A 7,559-nucleotide genomic window follows, 5' to 3' on the forward strand; every position below is an offset into this window, starting at 1 on the left:
ACTCAGGTTATACTTGACGAGCCAAGCATACACAGATATGGCCTTGGAACACGGAGACCGAAAGGTCGAGCGTGAATCATATAGTAGATATGATCAACATAGTGATGTTCACCAATGAAACTACTCCATCTCACGTGATGATCGGACATGGTTTAGTTGATTTGGATCACGTAATCACTTAGAGGATTAGCGGGATGTCTATCTAAGTGGGAGTTCTTTAAGTAAATTAATTGAACCTAAATTTTCATGAAACTTAGTACCTGATAGTATCTTGCTTGTTTATGCTTGATTGTAGATAGATGGCTCGTGCTGTTGTTCCATTGAATTTTAATGCGTTCCTTGAGAAAGCAAAGTTGAAATTTGATGGTAGCAATTACACGGACTGGGTCCGTAACTTGAGGATTATCCTCATTGCAGCACAGAAGAATTACGTCCTGGAAGCACCGCTGGGTGCCAGGCCTGCTGCTGGAGCAACACTAGATGTTATGAACGTCTGGCAGAGCAAAGCTGATGACTACTCGATAGTTCAGTGTGCCATGCTTTACGGATTAGAATCGGGACTTCAACGACGTTTTGAACGTCATGGAGCATATGAGATGTTCCAGGAGTTGAAGTTAATATTTCAAGCAAATGCCCGGATTGAGAGATATGAAGTCTCCAATAAGTTCTATAGCTGCAAGATGGAGGAGAACAGTTCTGTCAGTGAGCATATACTCAAAATGTCTGGGTATAATAATCACTTGATTCAATTGGGAGTTAATCTTCCAGATGATTGCGTCATTGACAGAATTCTCCAATCACTGCCACCAAGTTACAAGAGCTTCGTGATGAACTATAATATGCAAGGGATGAATAAGACTATTCCCGAGCTCTTCGCAATGCTGAAAGCTGCGGAGGTAGAAATCAAGAAGGAATATCAAGTGTTGATGGTCAACAAGACCACTAGTTTCAAGAAAAAGGGCAAAGGGAAGAAGAAGGGGAACTTCAAAAAGAACAACAAGCAAGTTGCTACTCAAGAGAAGAAACCCAAACCTGGACCTAAGCCTGAAACTGAGTGCTTCTACTGCAAGCAGACTGATCACTGGAAGCGGAACTACCCCAAGATTTGGCGGATAAGAAGGATGGCAAGGTGAACAAAGGTATATGTGATATACATGTTATTGATGTGTACCTTACTAATGTTCGCAGTAGCACCTGGGTATTTGATACTGGTTCTGTTGCTAATATTTGCAACTCGAAACAGGGACTACAGATTAAGCGAAGATTGGCTAAGGACGAGGTGATGATGCGCATGGGAAACGGTTCCAAAGTCGATGTGATCGCAGTCAGCACGCTACCTCTACATCTACCTTCGGGATTAATATTAGACCTAAATAATTGTTATTTGGTGCCAGCGTTAAGCATGAACATTATATCTGGATCTTGTTTGATGCGAGACGGTTATTCATTTAAATCTGAGAATAATGGTTGTTCTATTTATATGAGTAATATCTTTTATGGTCATGCACCCTTAAAAAGTGGTCTATTTTTATTGAATCTCGATAGTAGTGACACACATATTCATAGTGTTGAAGCCAAAAGATGCAGAGTTGATAATGATAGTGCAACTTATTTGTGGCACTGCTGTTTAGGTCATATCGGTGTAAAGCGCATGAAGAAACTCCATACTGATGGACTTTTGGAACCACTTGATTATGAATCACTTGGTACTTGCGAACCGTGCCTCATGGGCAAGATGACCAAAACACCGTTCTCCGGTACTATGGAGAGAGCAACAGGTTTGTTGGAAATCATACATACACATGTATGTGGTCCGATGAATATTGAGGCTCGTGGCGGATATCGTTATTTTCTCACCTTCACAGATGACTTAAGCAGATATGGGTATATCTACTTAATGAAACATAAGTCTGAAACGTTTGAAAAGTTCAAAGAATTTCAAAGTGAAGTAGAAAATCATCATAACAAGAAAATAAAGTTTCTACGATCTGATCGTGGAGGAGAATATTTGAGTTACGAGTTTGGTGTACATTTGAAAAATTGTGGAATAGTTTCGCAACTCACGCCACCCGGAACACCACAGCGTAATGGTGTGTCCGAACGTCGTAATCGTACTTTACTAGATATGGTGCGATCTATGATGTCTCTTACTGATTTACCGCTATCGTTTTGGGGATACGCTCTAGAGACGGCCGCATTCACGTTAAATAGGGCACCATCAAAATCCGTTGAGACGACGCCTTATGAACTGTGGTTTGGCAAGAAACCAAAGTTGTCGTTTCTGAAAGTTTTGGGCTGCGATGCTTATGTGAAAAAGCTTCAACCTGATAAGCTCGAACCCAAATCGGAGAAATGTGTCTTCATAGGATATCCAAAGGAGACTATTGGATACACCTTCTATCACAGATCCGAAGGCAAGACTTTTGTTGCTAAGTTCGGGAACTTTTTGGAGAAGGAGTTTCTCTCGAAAGAAGTGAGTGGGAGGAAAGTAGAACTTGACGAGGTAACTGTACCTGCTCCCTTATTGGAAAGTAGTGCATCACAGAAAATTGTTTCAGTGACACCTACACCAGTTAGTGAGGAAGCTAATGATGATGATCATGAAACTTCAGAACAAGATACTACTGAACCTCGTAGATCAACCAGAGTGAGATCCGCGCCAGAGTGGTACGGTAATCCTGTTCTGGAAGTCATGCTACTAGATCATGATGAACCTACAAACTATGAAGAAGTGATGGTGAGCCCAGATTCCGCAAAATGGCTTGAAGCCATGAAATCTGAGATGGGATCCATGTATGAGAACAAAGTATGGACTTTGGTTGACTTGCCCGATGATTGGCAAGCAATTGAGAATAAATGGATCTTCAAGAAGAAGACTAACGTTGACGGAAATATTACTGTCTACAAAGCTTGACTTGTCGCAAAAGGTTTTCGGCAAGTTCAAGGGATTGACTACGATGAGACCTTCACACCCGTAGCGATGCTTAAGTCTGTCCGAATCATGTTAGCAATTGCCGCATTTTATGATTATGAAATTTGGCAGATGGATGTAAAAACTGCATTCCTGAATGGATTTCTGGAAGAAGAGTTGTATATGATGCAGCCAGAAGGTTTTGTCGATCCAAAGGGAGCTAACAAAGTGTGCAAGCTCCAGCGATCCATTTATGGACTGGTGCAAGCCTCTCGGAGTTGGAATAAACACTTTGATAGTGTGATCAAAGCATTTGGTCTTATACAGACTTTTGGAGAAGCTTGTATTTACAAGAAAGTGAGTGGGAGCTCTGTAGCATTTCTGATATTATATGTGGATGACATATTACTAATTGGAAATGATATAGAATTTCTGGATAGCATAAAGGGATACTTGAATAAGAGTTTTTCAATGAAAGACCTCGGTGAAGCTGCTTACATATTAGGCATTAAGATCTATAGAGATAGATCAAGACGCTTAATTGGACTTTCACAAAGCACATACCTTGACAAAGTTTTGAAGAAGTTCAAAATGGATCAAGCAAAGAAAGGGTTCTTGCCTGTGTTACAAGGTGTGAAGTTGAGTAAGACTCAATGCCCGACCACTTCAGAAGATAGAGAGAAAATGAAAGATGTTCCCTGTGCTTCAGCCATAGGCTCTATCATGTATGCAATGCTGTGTACCAGACCTGATGTGTGCCTTGCTATAAGTCTAGCAGGGAGGTACCAAAGTGATCCAGGAGTGGATCACTGGACAGCGGTCAAGAACATCCTGAAATACCTGAAAAGGACTAAGGATATGTTTCTCATATATGGAGGTGACAAAGAGCTCATCGTAAAAGGTTACGTTGATGCAAGCTTTGACACTGATCCGGACGATTCTAAATCGCAAACCGGATACGTGTTTACATTAAACGATGGAGCTGTTAGTTGGTGCAGTTCTAAAAAAAGCGTTGTAGCGGGATCTACATGTGAAGCTGAGTACATAGCTGCTTCGGAAGCAGCAAATGAAGGAGTCTGGATGAAGGAGTTCATATCCGATCTAGGTGTCATACCTAGTGCATCGGGTCCAATGAAAATCTTTTGTGACAATACTGGTGCAATTGCCTTGGCAAAGGAATCCAGATTTCACAAGAGAACCAAGCACATCAAAAGACGCTTCAATTCCATCCGGGATGTAGTCCAGGTGGGAGACATAGAGATTTGCAAGATACATACGGATCTGAATGTTGCAGACCCGTTGACTAAGCCTCTTCCACGAGCAAAACATGATCAGCACCAAGGCTCCATGGGTGTTAGAATCATTACTGTGTAATCTAGATTATTGACTCTAGTGCAAGTGGGAGACTGAAGGAAATATGCCCTAGAGGCAATAATAAAGTTATTATTTATTTCCTTATATCATGATAAATGTTTATTATTCATGCTAGAATTGTATTAACCGGAAACATAATACATGTGTGAATACATAGACAAACAGAGTGTCACTAGTATGCCTCTACTTGACTAGCTCGTTAATGAAAGATGGTTATGTTTCCTAACCATAAACAAAGAGTTGTTATTTGATTAACGGGATCACATCATTAGGTGAATGATCTAATTGACATGACCCATTCCATTAGCTTAGCACCCGATCGTTTAGTATGTTGCTATTGCTTTCTTCATGACTTATACATGTTCCTATGACTATGAGATTATGCAACTCCCATTTGCCGGAGGAACACTTTGTGTGCTACCAAACGTCACAACGTAAATGGGTGATTATAAAGGTGCTCTACAGGTGTCTCCAAAGGTACATGTTGGGTTGGCGTATTTCGAGATTAGGATTTGTCACTCCGATTGTCGGAGAGGTATCTCTGGGCCCTCTCGGTAATACACATCACATAAGCCTTCAAGCATTGCAAATAATGAGTTAGTTGTGAGATGATGTATTACGGAACGAGTAAAGAGACTTGCCGGTAACGAGATTGAACTAGGTATGGGATACCGACGATCGAATCTCGGGCAAGTAACATACCGATGACAAAGGGAACAACGTATGTTGTTATGCGGTCTGATCGATAAAGATCTTCGTAGAATATGTAGGAGCCAATATGAGCATCCAGGTTCCGCTATTGGTTATTGACCGGAGACGTGTCTCGGTCATGTCTAAATTGTTCTCGAACCCGTAGGGTCCGCACGCTTAAGGTTTCGATGACAGTTATATTATGAGTTTATGAGTTTTGATGTACTGAAGTTCGTTCGGAGTCCCGGATGTGATCACGGACATGACGAGGAGTCTCGAAATGGTCGAGACATAAAGATTGATATATTGGACGGCTATATTCGGACACCAGAAGTGTTCTGGGTGATTTCGGAGAAAACCGGAGAGCCGGAGGGTTACCGGAACCCCCCCGGGAGAAGTAATGGGCCATATGGGCCTTAGTGGAGAGAGAGAGGGGCAGCCAAAGGTGATCCGCGTGCCTCCTCCCCCCTGGTCCGAATTGGACTAGGAGAGGGGGGGCGGCGCTCCCCTTTCCCTCTCCCTCCCCACTTCTGTCCCCCTCCTAGTAGGAGTCCTACTCCTACTAGGAGGAGGACTCCTCCTTGGCGCGCCATAGAGGGCCGGCCGGCCTCCTCCCCTTGATCCTTTATATACGGGGGCAGAGGGCACCCCTTGACACACAAGTTGATCCACGTGATCATATTCTTATCCGTGTGCGGTGCCCCCTTCCACCATAGTCCTCGGTCATATTGTAGCGGTGCTTAGGCGAAGCCCTGCAACTGTAGAACATCAAGATCGTCACCACGCCGTCGTGCTGACGGAACTCTTCCCCGACACTTTGCTGGATCGGAGTCCGGGGATCGTCATCGAGCTGAACGTGTGCTAAAACTCGGAGGTGCCATAGTTTCGGTGCTTGATCGGTCAGGCCGTGAAGACGTACGACTACATCAACCGCGTTGTGCTAACGCTTCCGCTGTCGGTCTACAAGGGTGCGTAGATCACACTCTCCCCTCTCGTTGCTATGCATCACCATGATCTTACATGTGCGTAGGAATTTTTTTGAAATTACTACGTTCCCCAACACTAAGAGTTACCCAAGGCGCAGGTTACTACCCCGACTGGAGGAAGAAGCGTATGATACGGCTGATCGGCCACCTCGTGGCCGCGATAGAGAGGCATTCCAGCCAAAAGCTCAGCCTCCACCCCAACGCCATTAAAATAAAAAGGCACGGGGAGATACGCTAGACCTGCGAGACATATTGGAGGACAAGGCAAAGCATTCAAGATCGATCTATGGATCACGAGGGCGCACCACTCTGCGAGACAACAAACGTCACGCCGGATACAGTAAAAGCAAATCCGGCCAGGCCGAACACAGCGGGCTAGACCCATTCAAGCTGCATGGAGATATAGCCCAATACAGAGGTGCTGCACACCCCTTATGCTTCACAGACGAAGTAATGGAACATCAATTCCCAGAAGGTTTCAAACCTGTAAGCACTGAATCATACGACGACACAACAAATCCCGCAGTATGGATTGAGGACTTCCGCCTCCACATCCACATGGCCCGCGGTGATGACTTACACGCCATCAAATACCTCCCACTAAAGCTCAAAGGACCAGCGCAGCATTGGCTTAACAGCTTGCCAGCAGACTCCATTAGCTGTTGGGAAGATCTGGAAGCCGCATTCCTTGACAACTTCAGGGCACTTATGTGCGACCACCAGACGCCGATGACTTGAGCCACATAATTCAGCAGCCAGAAGAGTCGGCCAGGCAATTCTGGACTCGGTTCCTTACAAAGAAAAATCAAATCGTCGACTATCCCGATGCGGAGGCCTTAGCGGCTTTCAAGCACAACATTCGAGATGAGTGGATAGCCCGACACCTTGGTCAGGAAAAGCCGAAATCTATGGCAGCTCTCACGACGCTCATGACCCGCTTTTGTGCGGGAGAAGACAGCTGGCTGGCTCGCAGTAATAACATATCAAAGAACCGTGGTACCTCAGATACCAAGGACGGCAATAGCAGGTCACGTCACAACAAGCATAAGCGCCACATTAACAGCGAAAATACTGAGGATACAACAGTCAATGCCGGATTCAAAGGCTCTAAACCTGGTCAGCGGAAAAAGCCATTCAAACAAAGTACACCGGGTCCGTCCAGCTTGGACCGTATACTCGACCGCTCGTGTCAAATACACGGCACCCCAGACAAGCCAGCCAATCACACCAACAGGGATTGTTGGGTGTTCGAGCAGGCCGGCAAGTTAATTGCCGAAAACAAGGACAAGGGGCCGCATAGCAACGACGAGGAGGAGCCCCGGCAGCCACACACTAGAGGACAGAAGAGGTTTCCCCCGCAAGTGTGGACGGTGAACATGATATACACAACCCACATCCCCAAGAGGGAGCGGAAGCGTGCGCTCAGGGATGTATATGCGTTGGAGCCAGTCGCCCCAAAGTTCAACCCTTGGTCCTCCTGTCCGATCACCTCGATCGCAGGGACCACCCCACTAGTATCCGTCATGGCGGATTCGCCGCACTGGTCCTAGACCCAATCATTGACGGATTTCACCTCACTCGAGTCCTTATGGACGGCG

The sequence above is a fragment of the Triticum dicoccoides genome, chromosome 7A, assembly GCF_002162155.2.
Source record: "Triticum dicoccoides isolate Atlit2015 ecotype Zavitan chromosome 7A, WEW_v2.0, whole genome shotgun sequence".
Classification (NCBI taxonomy): domain Eukaryota; kingdom Viridiplantae; phylum Streptophyta; class Magnoliopsida; order Poales; family Poaceae; genus Triticum; species Triticum dicoccoides.